Source organism: Aegilops tauschii, chromosome 7 (genome assembly GCF_002575655.3).
Source record: "Aegilops tauschii subsp. strangulata cultivar AL8/78 chromosome 7, Aet v6.0, whole genome shotgun sequence".
Taxonomy (NCBI): domain Eukaryota; kingdom Viridiplantae; phylum Streptophyta; class Magnoliopsida; order Poales; family Poaceae; genus Aegilops; species Aegilops tauschii.
The window spans coordinates 185,223,775-185,238,376 of NC_053041.3; positions in this window are offsets into that span (position 1 = coordinate 185,223,775).

Consider the following 14,602-nt stretch of genomic DNA (forward strand, 5'->3'; position numbering starts at 1 on the left):
CTACATGGTGGTTCATCAAGGATTCTTTTCATTCTCAATTGTTCTTCAAGATTTCTCTTGAAGTTAAGATCAGCCAAGCTATACTCTAAAAAATAAACATGGTGCTCAACACATGTTTTGTTTTGAGGAGCTCAAGTATTCTTCATCTTGCATTCCAAAGTGCAATTCTTTCTACCTTATCTTTTGAGGTGGTGTTATATCATTCTTGACAATCCCCCTTCATGGTTCATGATTCACAAGTTGTCCGGAATGACATATTTTAAAACCATCAATTTCAATTCGTTCACGAGATCTTTTCAATCCTTTAATCTCTTTGTTGGAGTTATCTTGTGTCATATTTCACCTAAAGCCTTCCCTAAGGAATGTAGCTATTATGGTGCTTATCAATGATCCAAGTTTTCTCCTATCCTCTTGGTGAAAGAAGTTTTTCATCGCCTTGGTGCTCTCACTCAAACCAATGGCTTCCTTTAGTGGCCGTTTGTCACCTCATAATGTTGAGATGTTTCCATAAGCCCACTACAAGCTTATTCTTTTCGTTGTTGGTTTTCCAACAACTCCGTTCAATCCTACTTCATAAGGATGCTCTTTAAAATTCATTTATGGTAGGAGATGTTGGTTTCATTCTTCGTTCTATTCACTCCAACTATCTAACTATCATGCATTGTTTCTGGAGGCTTTGTGATGTTGCTCTCTTCGACCAATCATCTTGTTTTGTCAACATCATGTAATTTTTTCCTTTCTTATCCGTTTAGCCGGAGTGTCGTGTTTTCATTCGAGTTCTCTCATCTTATCAAGTTTTGTCTCCTTCCTCAACCGGAGGGCTGTCTGAAATCTTTCTTACCCCTTGTGCCATTCTTTCATTAGTTCTGGAGGCAGTGTGTTGTTAATTTCATCGAGTATCCTCTCATCTTGTCAAGGTCATGTTCAATTCCTTCCATTTACAGTCAGAGTGCTGTCCAAATTATATCATTCTTATTCCTTCTTTATCTTGTTTTAACCGGAGTGTTGTGTCTATCATTCCTCTTCTAATCGGAGTCTCATCCAAGTGCTTTCTTTTTGCCAAGTTCATATTCTATGCCTTCCATTTCCAACCGGAGTGTTGTCGTAATTGATCCTTATCGTTCCTTGTACATCTCATTTCAACCGGAGTGCTTGCATGTACTTCTTGTCCATTGTAACCCTTTTCTTATGTCTTTCAACCTACAAGGTTCCCGTAATGTTCCTTATTCCTCTTTTCTAACGGATTGTTTTCAACTTTGTTCATCTTCGTTGTATTCTCTCTTTTAATTCGTTCAATCTCTCAAGGTTCGTGGTTTCACTCGTTTGTCAAAGAAGCAACTTAGTTTACCTCTTCTCTTCCTTTTCTGCTTCTCTCCGGTGCCATCCTAGATCTCGGGACGAGATCCTCTTGTAGTGGTGGAGTGTTGTAAAGCCCCGAGACCGACGCTCCAGATGCCTTTCATGTTTTGTGTGATCATTGTGTGTATTTATTTGTTTGTTGCATTTCATCATGGCTTCATCCGCATTGCATCGGCACTCCGTTGCCGTCATGTTTTAAAACTTGCATTCGTTCATCGTTGCCGTTTCTCCCTTTGCCTTCATCACCATCCCTCGGATCGCCTTGCCTGCGTTGACCGTTCCACACCAATTGGGTTTTTGCTTCCGACCGTGACCGCCTAACCCCTCTTTGCGCAGAGCATGGACCCCTTGCCCGTGTCCGAAACTTCCCCGAACCCGAACCGGACTTTCGTTACCGATGGGTCCGGATCATCTCCAAACATCTATAAAACATCTCCATTTTCTTATTTGGTCTCCCTAGCCTATTTTTCCGGGACCGTCCGATTAAGATCGAAGGGACCAAATGGCCTTATCCAAAAATCGACTTGCTATATATAGACCCCCCTAACCTAACCTAGACAAACCACCTAATTTCTAGGGATCCCACCCTGCCGCCGCCACTCCCTTCCTTGGGATCCCTCCTGATCCAGCCGCCACCCACCTCAGAGTCCCCATCCACCCAACCAGATCCACCTTCCCTTCCTCCCGAAGCACCAATTCCTCTTGATGCATGCTCGCCTCCTCCCTGCCTTCTTCACTAGCAACCACCGCAAGCCGCAGCCGCGCCTCCAGCTCACTCTCTCGATCCAGATCGAGAGGGGTTTGGTCCCCATCCTCCCCGTCCTCCTCCTTAACTCGCCGGAGACCAGCAGCGCAAGCCCCTGCCTGCCGTCACTCTATCTGGACGGAAATCAGTCTCCCGAGGGAGCTTGTCGTCGCCCCGTTCACTGCTTCCCGGAGTTCTTCACCGCGAGGCCTTCTTCGAGCCGTGGCGCGCCGAGGTCTTCGTCGCCTCGCCTCGCTGCGTCATCGCCGCGGCAACAGCAGCAGTTTGCAAGCCCCGGCACCGCTCCTCCTCTGCGCGCCCGTCGCTGCTCCTCGAGCCCCTCTGCTTCACCCTGCACCGAGCGACAAGACACGCCGTTGTGCGTTGACCCATCCTCTGCCTCACGCTAAGCTCGCCCGAGCCTCACCTCCAAGACCCCGCGCCGCCGGAGCAGACCAGCGCCCGCCGGCGACCGAACCACCAGGCCGTCCCCTGGCCCTTGCCTTTTCCTTCTGTTTCTTCTCGCTGTCTCTCCTCTCTAAACTCTGTCGCTCTCTGCGTTTGTTCACAGGAGCATGCCCCTGTACCGAGCCGTCCCCGACCTCCATCTCGCTTCCCACGCCGCCGCCTTGCTCCGCCCTCGCCGTTGTCCCGCCGGTGAACAGCACCAGCAGGTCGTCCTCGCCGCCCCTCCTGTTCGTCTCGACCGCAAGTCCCGCGCCTGCTGGCTTCCTCTGCTTCGAGCGACAGGACGAGCGCCTCCCCGTCGTTGACCCGATCTGGCGCCAGCGTGGAGAAGCGCCAAGGCCCAGCTCGCCCTTCATCTCGCCTTCGCCCGTTGACCGCGGCCCAGCGTGCCCTTGCAGGCCTCCCTCTCCACCGACCCGGGCCATGGCCCATGGTGAGAAACCCCCCAGCGCCTCCTTTTTCCCCTTCTGTTGGGCTTGCTCCAGCCAGTTTAGGCCTGTTTAGGTTTTTTTATCAGTCCGGCAAATTTGTCTAATTATCCAGTGAATTACAGTTTGCAGAAAAACCCCTAGAGTTCATGCATTTAATAACTCACAAGTGGTGCATCATATGTAAAAACTTTATATATGTAAAATGCTTAGGATTTCTGTCTAGTGTCATAATATGCAACTTTCGTCCATGTTTAAAATGTTTAAATTGTTGTTTGCATTAATTTGCTTAAATGCCATGTTAAAATGATTTATTTCATAACTAAATAACCGTAGCTCGGATTTAAATAAACTTAATATGTAAATGGAGTAGAAAAATGCATAGATTAACTTGGTGCACTTTATTTTGCTGTTTAACAACATTAAAATTGTGTTTATGGCAGAACAGTACCAAATGTAAAATATGCATATGAGGATTTTCCGGAATTGTTGTTTGTTGTTCCGGCCTCATTTAAACTTGCCTAAATAGTTAGTTTACTTATGCTTCTCCTTTTGCCATGTTTAACAACATTTAATATTGATGAGTAGCATGAACAAGAGCGAACTAAATAATTGATGTGGTGTTTTGTCAATATGCAACTCGTTGCATATTGAGCTCCACTCGATTTGTAGTATTGTTTGTTGCATTTTGCCATGCCATGCCTCATTAAATCGGACATGCATCATACTTGTTTGTGCGTCATGCCATGTGTATGTGGTGGTTGTTTACTATGTTGTTTGTTTCTTTCCGGGTTGCTTCTCTCGTTACCTTCGGTTTCGTTCCGGAGTTGTGAGGATTCGTTCGACTACATCCGTTTGTCTTCTTCATGGACTCGTTCTTCTTCCTAGCGGGATCTCAGGCAAGATGACCATACCCTCGAAATCACTTCTATCTTTGCTTGCTAGTTGTTCGTTCTATCGCTATGTTGCGCTACCTACCACTTGTTTATCATACCTCCCATATTGCCATGTCAAGCCCCTAACCATCCTTTCCTAGCAAACCGTTGTTTGGCTAAGTTACCGCTTTTGCCTAGCCCCTCTTATAGCGTTGTTAGTTGCAGGTGAAGATGAAGTTTGTTCCATGTTGGGACATGTTTATGTTGGGATATCACAATATCTCTTATTTAATTAATTAATGCATCTATATACTTGGTAAAGGGTGGAAGGCTCGGCCTTATGCCTGGTGTTTTGTTCCACTCTTGCCGCCCTAGTTTCCGTCATACTGGTGTTATGTTCCTTGATTTTGCGTTCCTTACGCGGTTGGGTGATTTATGGGACCCCCTTGACAGTTCGCCTTGAATAAAACTCCTCCAGCACGGCCCAACCTTGGTTTTAACATTTGCCACCTAAGCCTTTTTCCCTTGGGTTCTGCAGACTCAAGGGTCATCTTTATTTTAACCCCTCGGGCCAGTGCTCCTCAGAGTGTTGGTCCAAACTAGAGCACCGTGCGGGACCATCCCTTGGCAACTTGGGTTACGTCGGTACTTGTACGCTTAGCTTATCCGGTGTGCCCTGAGAACGAGATATGTGCAGCTCCTATCGGGATTTGTCGGCACAACGGGTGGTCTTGCTGGTCTTGTTTTACCATTGTCGAAATGTCTTGTAAACCGGGATTCCGAGACTGATCGGGTCTTCCCGGGAGAAGGAATATCCTTCATTGACCGTGAGAGCTTATAATGGGCTAAGTTGGGACACCCCTGCAGGGTATTATCTTTCGAGAGCCGTGCCCGCGGTTATGTGGCAGATGGGAATTTGTTAATATCCGGTTGTAGAGAACTTGACACTCGACTTAATTAAAACGCATCAACCGTGTGCGTAGCCGTGATGGTCTCTTTTCGGCGGAGTCCGGGAAGAGAACACGGCTTTTGGGTTATGTTTGACGTAAGTAGGAGTTCAGGATCACTTCTTGATCATTACTAGTTGACGACCGTTCCGTTGCTCCTCTTCTCGCTCTTATTTGCGTATGTTAGCCACCATATATGCTTAGTGCTTGCTGCAGCTCCACCTCACTACCCTTTCCTACCCATAAGCTTAAATAGTCTTGATCTCACGGGTGTGAGATTGCTGAGTCCTCGTGACTCACCAGATACTTCCAAACAGTTCTAGGTGCCGACGATACCAGTGCAGGTGACGCAACCGAGCTCAAGTGGGAGTTCGACGAGGACCTTGGTCGTTACTATGTTTCGTTTCCTGTTGATCAGTAGTGGAGCCCAGTTGGGACGATCGAGGATCTAGCAGTTGGGTTATCTTCTTTCTTTTGGCTTTGACCGTAGTCGGTCTATGTGTGTACTCTGATTGATGTATGATTTATTTAAGTATTGTGTGAAGTGGCGATTGTAAGCCAACTCTCTTTATCCCATTCTTGTTCATTACATGGGATTGTGTGAAGATGACCCTTCTTGCGACAAAACCTACAATGCGGTTATGCCTCTAAGTCGTGCCTCGACACATGGGAGATATAGCCGCATCGTGGGTGTTACAATTTTGAATTGGAAAAGCTTGTCAAAGTTGACGTTAGTTTAATATATTGGAATTAGAAAACCTTGTCAATTTTTGCTGATTGATGTTAGCTAGAAGACATGCATTTGATATTTTTGAGTGGGACGCCCTTTGCTGTGAGCAACGTCGATCGTTTCTTCCTATTCCTGTCTTCAGTTCAAAAGTAAATATTTACTCTGTTGAGATGCATAGTGACATGAATGTTGACTTATGTAAGATATTTTACGAGTTTGTTTTGAATATTGTCTATGTAATGCTAGGCCTGGTGTTTGATTGCAAAGTTGAGCTTGGAATGTTGTGGCATGCGGCATCACGAGCTGTTCACCGTGCCTCCTGAGAATAATGCTTCGTATTGTTTTGCATGTCGATCTAATGCCAGTGATTTGCTTGTAGGAAGATCATCCTCTTCTGTTGTTTCCGTGCTTAAGAATTTCATCATCTTATGTTTCATTCATAGCCTATACGACAAGTCGGGTATGTTAGACGTGAAACCATATGATCTTTCGACCCACTCATCGCCGTGATTGGATCGTCGTTTTCCAACCAAAACCGCTTGTAAAACTGACGCTTGTAAATAAAAGCAGATGGTCTCGGGCGAAGCGCTTGGTTGGTCGATTTTGACTAGTAAAATATACACCGGTCTCTCAAATTACACGCGTAACCCGCCGGTTTTACTTACAGACCTCGGGCCCTCGGTTTCATTACGCCTGTATTTTACGTGTTGTTTCTGATGACGAGTAAATTACAGTTGTATCTTAATACAGTTGTGAAATAAACCAGAGCTCCCAAGTGCGGCATTACCATTTCATGCCGTCTCAGTCTCTCGAAGGTGCTCATAGGCGTCCGATGATCCTGGCTTCCTGAATGAGCAACGGGCGCTGTATCAGACCATCCGTAGGGCCCGCGAGGCCCTCTCCGTCGTCCTTCGAGTTGTTGCGCTCGCCGTGGCGCCAAGCATTGTTAACATGGTCAATGAACATGAGGATTCAATAGATGACTTTATTTTGACTGGTTGACAGTAGGGACCCACTAGGGCCATAGCCGTACGTACGCAAGTGCCTCCTTATTATGTACAACTATTTTTTTTGCTTCCTCCTGGTTTCTTGACATCACGGTCCCACACCATTGTCAACCTATGTAGTCAATAAACGATAGAATTGCACAAGGTGCGGTCGACAGCTGGGACCAAGCAGCTCGAGTAGTATTTGTGTTTTTGAGGCGTGAGCACTGCAGAGTTTTTCTTGGCGATGTTTTCGTTGTTGTTCAGAGGAGAGTAGGGTATTAACTGGGCGGGCTGTGGCCCGTCTAGCCCAGGACAGATATCCAACCCAGATATTAATTTTTTTCAAGATGAAAATGGCTAGCCCAGCTATACGTTTTTTTGAGGAATACCCAGGCAAGGTCAACTTGTTATTCTCCGCCCCGCTGGGCTGCAAATCTTTCCTAGGAGGGATGCATTAGGCTTAACCGGAAAATGGGCTTTAAAAAATAATAAATGGGATGCAATTATAAAAACTGGGCAGTAACTATAAAAAAATGCACCACGCACGGAATTAGTTTATAAAATATATTTATGGATTTTGAAAATCTTAATTTTTAATTGTTGCGCGTGCAATGTTTTGTTAGATTTTTACGTAATACAAATTTATATTTAATGTGACTAGAAATTTCGGATAAAAATATTTCGGATCCCATCAAAATGTGGGTAATTTTATTGAATTCTGTCTTGAACGGTTGGTTGAAATTATTAATCATTGTCCTAGCTAGAAATGGGGCGGTACTTTTAACAAACTGTAAATGGGCTATAGTAAATTCCATTAGAATTCAAAAATGGGCTGTACATTCTTACAAATCGCAAATGGGCTATAAGTTCTCTCCCACACACTTGTGGGCCTACTAAGTTGACGTGTCCCCTAAAAAAGAAGTTGACTCGTATGCAAGGCTTTGTCAACTTATTATAGTCAGCACACGGTTCTAGCAGCAGTGGCCATTGGATGTCCATCCAACGGATGCCGTGCTTCTTCTTCAATCTCGGATATTCTAGCTTCACCCGCCCAAAAAAAGATTCCTGCCCCTGATATCTGGGGCACACTGTTTTGGAAGCTGACCTGTGGGTCTACTAAGTTGACGCGTACCAAGGGCTTTGTCAACTTAGTCAATATGAACGATTCTAGCTGCAGTGACCGTACGATGTCCATCCAACGGCCGTAGTCCTTCTTCAACCTCTGGTCTTCTTGCTCCAGCCGCCCAAAGCAGCGCCGGTCGTGCCGCGTGCTCCTGCCTCCCGTGGCTGGCTGTGATGCCGCGGAGGCCTCACCGCCCCCTACTACTCCCACCGCTGGCCAGGCCATCCCCCTACTCACCCACACCCCATGTTATTCCACGGCGACGGCAGCCTCACACCGCAGCCGAACCAGTGAACCCTCGTACTCCTCTCCGCGCGGGCTTCCACTGTCGCGTCTTCCCCGGCTCCGCGTCGTCCCCTTCCTAGGCCTCTCCGTCGTCCACCGCCCTGGTGCTCTTGGCACGGCATGGTCAACGTGGTCAAGGAACGGCTTCCATCGGACGTGGACTGTACGTGGAGAGGCTGACAGCTGGGTCCACGACGGCAGCAAGGAAGTGCCTCCTGATTACGCGGAAAATAATGATTCCTCCACCTAACAGCAGGGACCCATCGGACGGGCCAGCGTATTTCGTGAAACAAATGTTTGCCCCCTGACTGCTGGGACCCACCGGACGGGCCACTGTATTGCGCGAAAAAAATGTTCCCCCCGCTGTCAGCTCGGACCCATCGGAAGTGCCTCCTTATTACGAACAAAAAAAATGAATACTCCCCCTGCTGGTTGGGACCCACCTTGGTGGGAGGCTGACTTGTGGGCCTACTAAGTTGACGGGGATGGAGTGCTTTGTCAACTTAGTCAATATGAACGATTCTAGCTCCAGTGACCGTACGATGTCCATCCAACGGCCGTAGTGCTTCTTCAACCTCTGGTCTTCTTGCTCCAGCCGCCCAAACCGGCGCCGGTCGTGCCTCGTGCTCCTGCCTCCCATGGCCGGCTGCGATGCGGCGGAGGCCTCATCGCCCCCTATTACTCCCACCGCTGGCCAGGCCATCCCTCTACTCACCCACACCCCCTGTTATTCTGCAGCGACGACAGCCTCACACCGCAGCGAACCAGTGAACCCTTGTACTCCTCTACGCGTGGGCATCCACTGCCACGTCTTCCCCGGCTCCGCGTCGTCCCCTTACTAGGCCCCGCCGTCGTCCACCACCCTGGTGTTCTCGGCGCGGTGTGGTCAACATGGTCAAGGAATGGCTTCCATCGGACGTGGACTGTACATGGAGAGGCTGACAGCTGGGTCCACGGTCGCAACAAGGAAGTGCCTCATTACGCGCAAAATAATTATTCCTCCACCTGACAGCGGGGACCCACCGGACGGGCCACCGTATTTCGTGAAAAAAAACGTTTCCCCATGACTGCTGGGACCCACCAGCGACATCTTCGCACGCAAGGAAGTGCGTCCTAGCAAAAAAAAACCGATTCACCCCCTGACTGCTGGGACCCACCAGCTACATCTTTGCACGCAAGGAAGTGCCTGACAGTCGGGACCCACCTGGTCGAAGCGTACGTAGCGTTGTCATTCTGGTCACGAACATGTACGTACATACTGGTCGATGTAGAGGCGCACACGTGTCGTAGTAGAGGCGCACACGTAGCATGTACACGTACGTACATCGGCCAGGGTGCAAGAAAGTAAATACGGCCACGTACGTACATACGGGCGGGGTCTCGAACGCCTACTCGCGCGTACGTATGGCCATGCACTGCAAAAAAAAGACACATCCGTGACATTTTGGGCCGAACGAATTTTTTTGTCATACATATGACACTTCTATGACGATAACTGTGACAAAACCGGTATCATCATAGATGTGGTGGGCTCCTACTTCTATGACAAAAAATCATGACAGAAAATGGGATTTTTGTCCTGGGCGGGCCGGAGACGCAGCTGCATGACATTCTTTGGGCCGTCCATGACGGAAAAAACCGTGGTAGAAGCGAGGGCGAGGAAAATTTCAGGGAGTTCCCGGTTACGGTGGGAGGTCGGGGGCCGAGCGATGCACGTTTCTCTCGTAAACGTACGCGCGTGTGTGCGAGACGTTGGCTCTAACTGAACCCGAGTGAGGTGTTGGGCTCTAACTGAACCCGAGCGATTGCACTGCAGACTACGCGTTATTGAACCCGAGCGATCGATCGATGGCTGTTAACTGAACCCGATCGAGCGATTCCTTCGCTACAGCTGCTAACTGAAGCCGATCGATGCTGCCTCTGGATGAACAGTGAGTGTTGCTGGGGGGTTTGGATGAACAGTTCCCGGTGGGGGTGGATGAACAGGACCCCGTGGTGTTGCCTCTGGATGAACAGGACCCCGATCGATCGAGCCGGTTGGGGCTGGATGAACAGGACCCCGTGGAGGCAGGATGAACAGGACCACCCCGTGGAGGGCAGGATGAACAGGACCACCCCGTGGAGGGCTGGATGAACAGTAGCCCATGGAGGGGTGGTTGAACAGGAGCCCGTGGAGAGGGCTGGTTGAACAGTAGCCGGTGGAGTAGCGCGTGGTGGAGGCTGGATGAACAGGAGCCCGTGGATGAACAGTCGCAGGTGGAAGCTGGAGGAGATCGACGGTGGATGAACAGTAGCCCGTGGAGGCTGGAGGGGGTCCACGGTGGAGATGAACAGTATCCCGTGGAGTCCCGTTTTGCGGTACGCCACACCCCTCCCGATGAACAGGACCCCCGTTTCGACCGTAGCGCTCCAACACAAGTCCGTTTCCTCCGTTTTGCGGTACACCACACCCCTCCCGATCAATAGGACCCCCGTTTCGACCGTAGGAGGTCCGTTTCCTCCCTTTTGCGGTATGCCAGACCCCTCCCGATGAACAGGATCCCGTTTCAAATGTGGCCGGTCAAACACAAGGCCGTTTCCTCCGTTCTGCGGTACGCCAGGCCTCGTTTCCATCGGCTGTTTCGTCCAAGCCCTCCCGATGCACACGACGACGCATTCCGTTCCGACCCAGCCGGTTGGCTCCCCATGAACACGACGACGACGCTGTTTCTCCATTCCGACCCAGCCATGTACACGAGCCCTGGCCGTACGTATGCGCGAGTAGGCGTTCGAGACCCTGCCCGTATGTACGTACGTGGCCGTATTTTCTTTCTTGCACACTGGCCGCTGTACGTACGTGTACATGCTACGTGCGCGCCTCTACTACGACACGTGCGCGCCTCTACATCCACCAGTATATATGTATGTACACGTTCGCGACCAGAATGACAACGCTACGTACGCTTCGACCAGGTGGGTCCCGACTGTCAGGCACTTCCTTGCCTGCGAAGATGTAGCTGGTGGGTCCCAGCAGTCAGGGGGGCAAATCATTTTTTTTGCCCGAACGCACTTCCTTGTGTGCAAAGATGTAGCTGGTGGGTCCCAGCAGTCAGGGGGAACTTTTTTTGGCGAAATACAGTGGCCTGTCCGGTGGGTCCCAGCCGTCAGGTGGAGAATCATTATTTTCCGCGAAATAAGGAGGCACTTCCTTGCTGCGGCCGTGGACCCAGCTGTCAGCCTCTCCACGTACAGTCCACGTCCGATGGAAGCCGTTCCTTGACCACGTTGACCACGCCGCGCCGAGAGCACCAGGCCGGTGGACGACGGCGGGGCCTAGGAAGGGGACGACGGGGAGCCGGGGAAGACGCGGCAGTGGAAGCCCGCGCGGAGAGGAGTACGAGGGTTCACTGGTTTGGCTGCAGTGTGAGGCTGTCGTCGCCGCAGGGCCTGGCCAGCGGTGGGAATAGTAGGGGGCGGTGAGGCCTCCGCGGCAGCACAGCCGGCCACGGGAGGCAGGAGCATGCGGCACGACCGGCGCTGCTTTGGGCGGCTGGAGCAAGAAGACCAGAGGTTGAAGAAGCACTACGGCCGTTCGATGGATATCGTACGGTCACTTGAGCTAGAATCGTTCATATTGACTACCGTTGACAAAGGCCCCCGTCCCAGTCAACTTAGTAGGCCCACAAGTCAGCCTCCCACCATGGTGGGTCCCAGCTAGCAGGGGGAGTATTCATTTTTTTGTGCGTAATAAGGAGGCACTTCCTTGCGTGCGAAGATATAGCTGGTGGGTCCGAGCTGTCAGCGGCGGTAACGTTTTTTTCGCGAAATACAGAGGCCCTTTCGGTGGGTCCCTGATGTCAGGTGGAGGAATCATTATTTTGCGCGTAATAAGGAGGCATTTCTTTGCGTGCGGCCATGGACCCAGCTGTCGGCCTCTCCACGTACAGTCCACTTCAGATGCATGTCGGTCGTTGACCACGTTGACCAGGCCGCGCCGAGAGCACCAGGGCGGTGGACGATGGCGAGGCCTAGGAAGGGAATGACACGGAGGCAGGGAAGACTTGGCAGTTGTTTCCCAGGCGGAGGGGAGTACGACTGTGTCACGCCCAAGATGCGACCCTATCCTAAAGGAACACGAAGGTCCCACCAAGGATAGAAGCGCATCTTGAAGACGCTTTTGCAAGGTGGATATTATTACATCAACATTACATAATATTTGGGGATACATACAAGGCATACAAATGCCGCAAGAATATATCAATACATCATACATAAGCTCAACATCCGACTACGGATGAAACATAAACAGAAACTCAAATGACATCCACCCTGCTAGCCCAGGCTGCCGACCTGGAACCTATCCCCTGATCGAAGAAGAAGCAGAAGAAGAACTCCAAGACAAGTAAACCTCGCTCTCGCGTCATGATCATCGCAAAACCTGTACCTGCAACTGGTGTTGTAGTAATCTGTGAGCCACGAGGACTCAGCAATCCCATTACCATGGGTATCAAGACTAGCAAAGCTTAATGGGAAAGGAATGGATAAGGTGGTGAGGTTGCAGCAGCGACTAAGCATGTATGGTGGCTAACTTACGCAAATGAGAGCGAGAAGAGAAACAAAGGAACGGTCGTGAACTAACAATGATCAAGAAGTGATCCTGAACTCCTACTTATGTCAAACATAGCCCAGAAACCGTGTTCACTTCCCGGACTCCGCCGAGAAGAGACCATCACGGCTACACACGCGGTTGATGTGTTTTAATAAAGGTCAAATGTCAAGTTCTCTACAACCGGATATTAACAAATTCCCATCTGCCACATAACCGCGGGCACGGCTTTCGAAAGATAATACCCTGCAGGGGTGTCCCAACTTAGCCCATTATAAGCTCTCACGGTCAACGAAGGATATTCCTTCTCCCGGGAAGACCCGATCAGTCTCGGAATCCCGGTTACAAGACATTTCGACAATGGTAAAACAAGACCAGCAAAGCCGCCCGATGCGCCGACATCCCGATAGGAGCTGCACATATCTCGTTCTTAGGGCAACACCGGATGAGACATCCTACGAGTAAAAACCAGACCTCGAGTTTCCACGAGGGGGCCCCGCAGTCTACTCAGTTCGGACCAACACTTAGAGAAGCACTGGCCCGGGGGGAGGGGGGTTAAATAAAGATGACCCTCGAGAGAGCAACTCCCCAGGGAAAAGAAATAGGCTAGGCAAATGGTAAAACCAAGGTTGGGCCTTGCTGGAAGAGTTTTATTCAAAGCGAACTGTCAAGGGGTTCCATAAATCACCCAACCGTGTAAGGAACGCAAACTCCGGGAACATAACACCGGTATGACGGAAACTAGGGCGGCAAGAGTGGAACAAAACACCAGGCATAAGGCCGAGCCTTCCACCCTTTACCAAGTATATAGATGCATTAATAATATAAGAGATATTGTGATATCCCAGCATAAACATAATCCAACATGGAGCAATCTTCATCTTCACCTACAACTAACAACGCTATAAGAGGGGCTGAGCAAAGCGGTAACATAGCCAAACAACGGTTTGCTAGGAAGGGTGACAAAGGTTAGGGGTTCATGGCAATTTGGGAGGCTGGAGGAGCAAGTGATAGGTAGCGCAGCAAAGCGATAGAACGAAGCAACTAGCATAGCAATGATAGTAATGAGATCCAAGGTGACGGTCATCTTGCCTGAAATCCCGCTAGGAAGAAGAGCGAATCCATGAAGAAGATGAAGTCACGAAGACGAACGAATCCTCACGATCGCAATGACACGTGAACTATCGAGAAGAACCACACCACAAGGTGAACACACCACACATGAACACGGCATGATGCTCACTCGAGAATGATGCATGACAAGGCTATATGAAGCTACTCATGACAAGAGATGATGCATACAAGAGCAACACATCAAGGCAAGTTTAAATGAGGCCGGAAACAAGATATAACAATTCCAGTAAGTCCTCATATGCAAATTTCGAAATTGGTCCAGAACTGAATAAACTTTATATTCAAGTTGTTAAACAGCAAGTTAAAGAGCACCACGATGATCTACACGAAAATCTAGTCAAGTTACATATAAAGTTCATTAGATTCGGAGCTACGGCCTAGAAGATATGATCAAAACAAGTTAAACATGGCATTGATGCAAAATGCATACAACCATCAAGCAAACACCTCAAAACAAGGATGCAACATGATAATATGAGACTACATGCAAAGCTAAGCAAGTTTCATATAGAGCATGCTCAAAACGGAGCAACGGTGCAACACATACACTCCAAACAAGACATAGCAACAATCTGTCCAAAACAGCAACTAGGCAACTTGCAAGCACCAAAACAATATGCTACAGCAACTCAACATGCAAACAAAAGGCATGGGCATGATGTACAGGTAAAGCACAACAAAACATGAACACTGAGCTATCTCCATAAATCAGTAGAACATGCTCAAAAGGACATGGCAAGATTGCAAATAATAACAGGTTCACAGACTTGGTAGAAATTACTGGACATGACAGAAATAACATCAGGTTGCAATGTTCAGAGCACGAAATCAGCATGCTACAGGAACTTAACATGGCAAAACAAGGCATGGCATGAATCTACTCAAAGAATATGACAAAACTCCCTTACTGACCATAAGCCAAAAAGGACCAGAA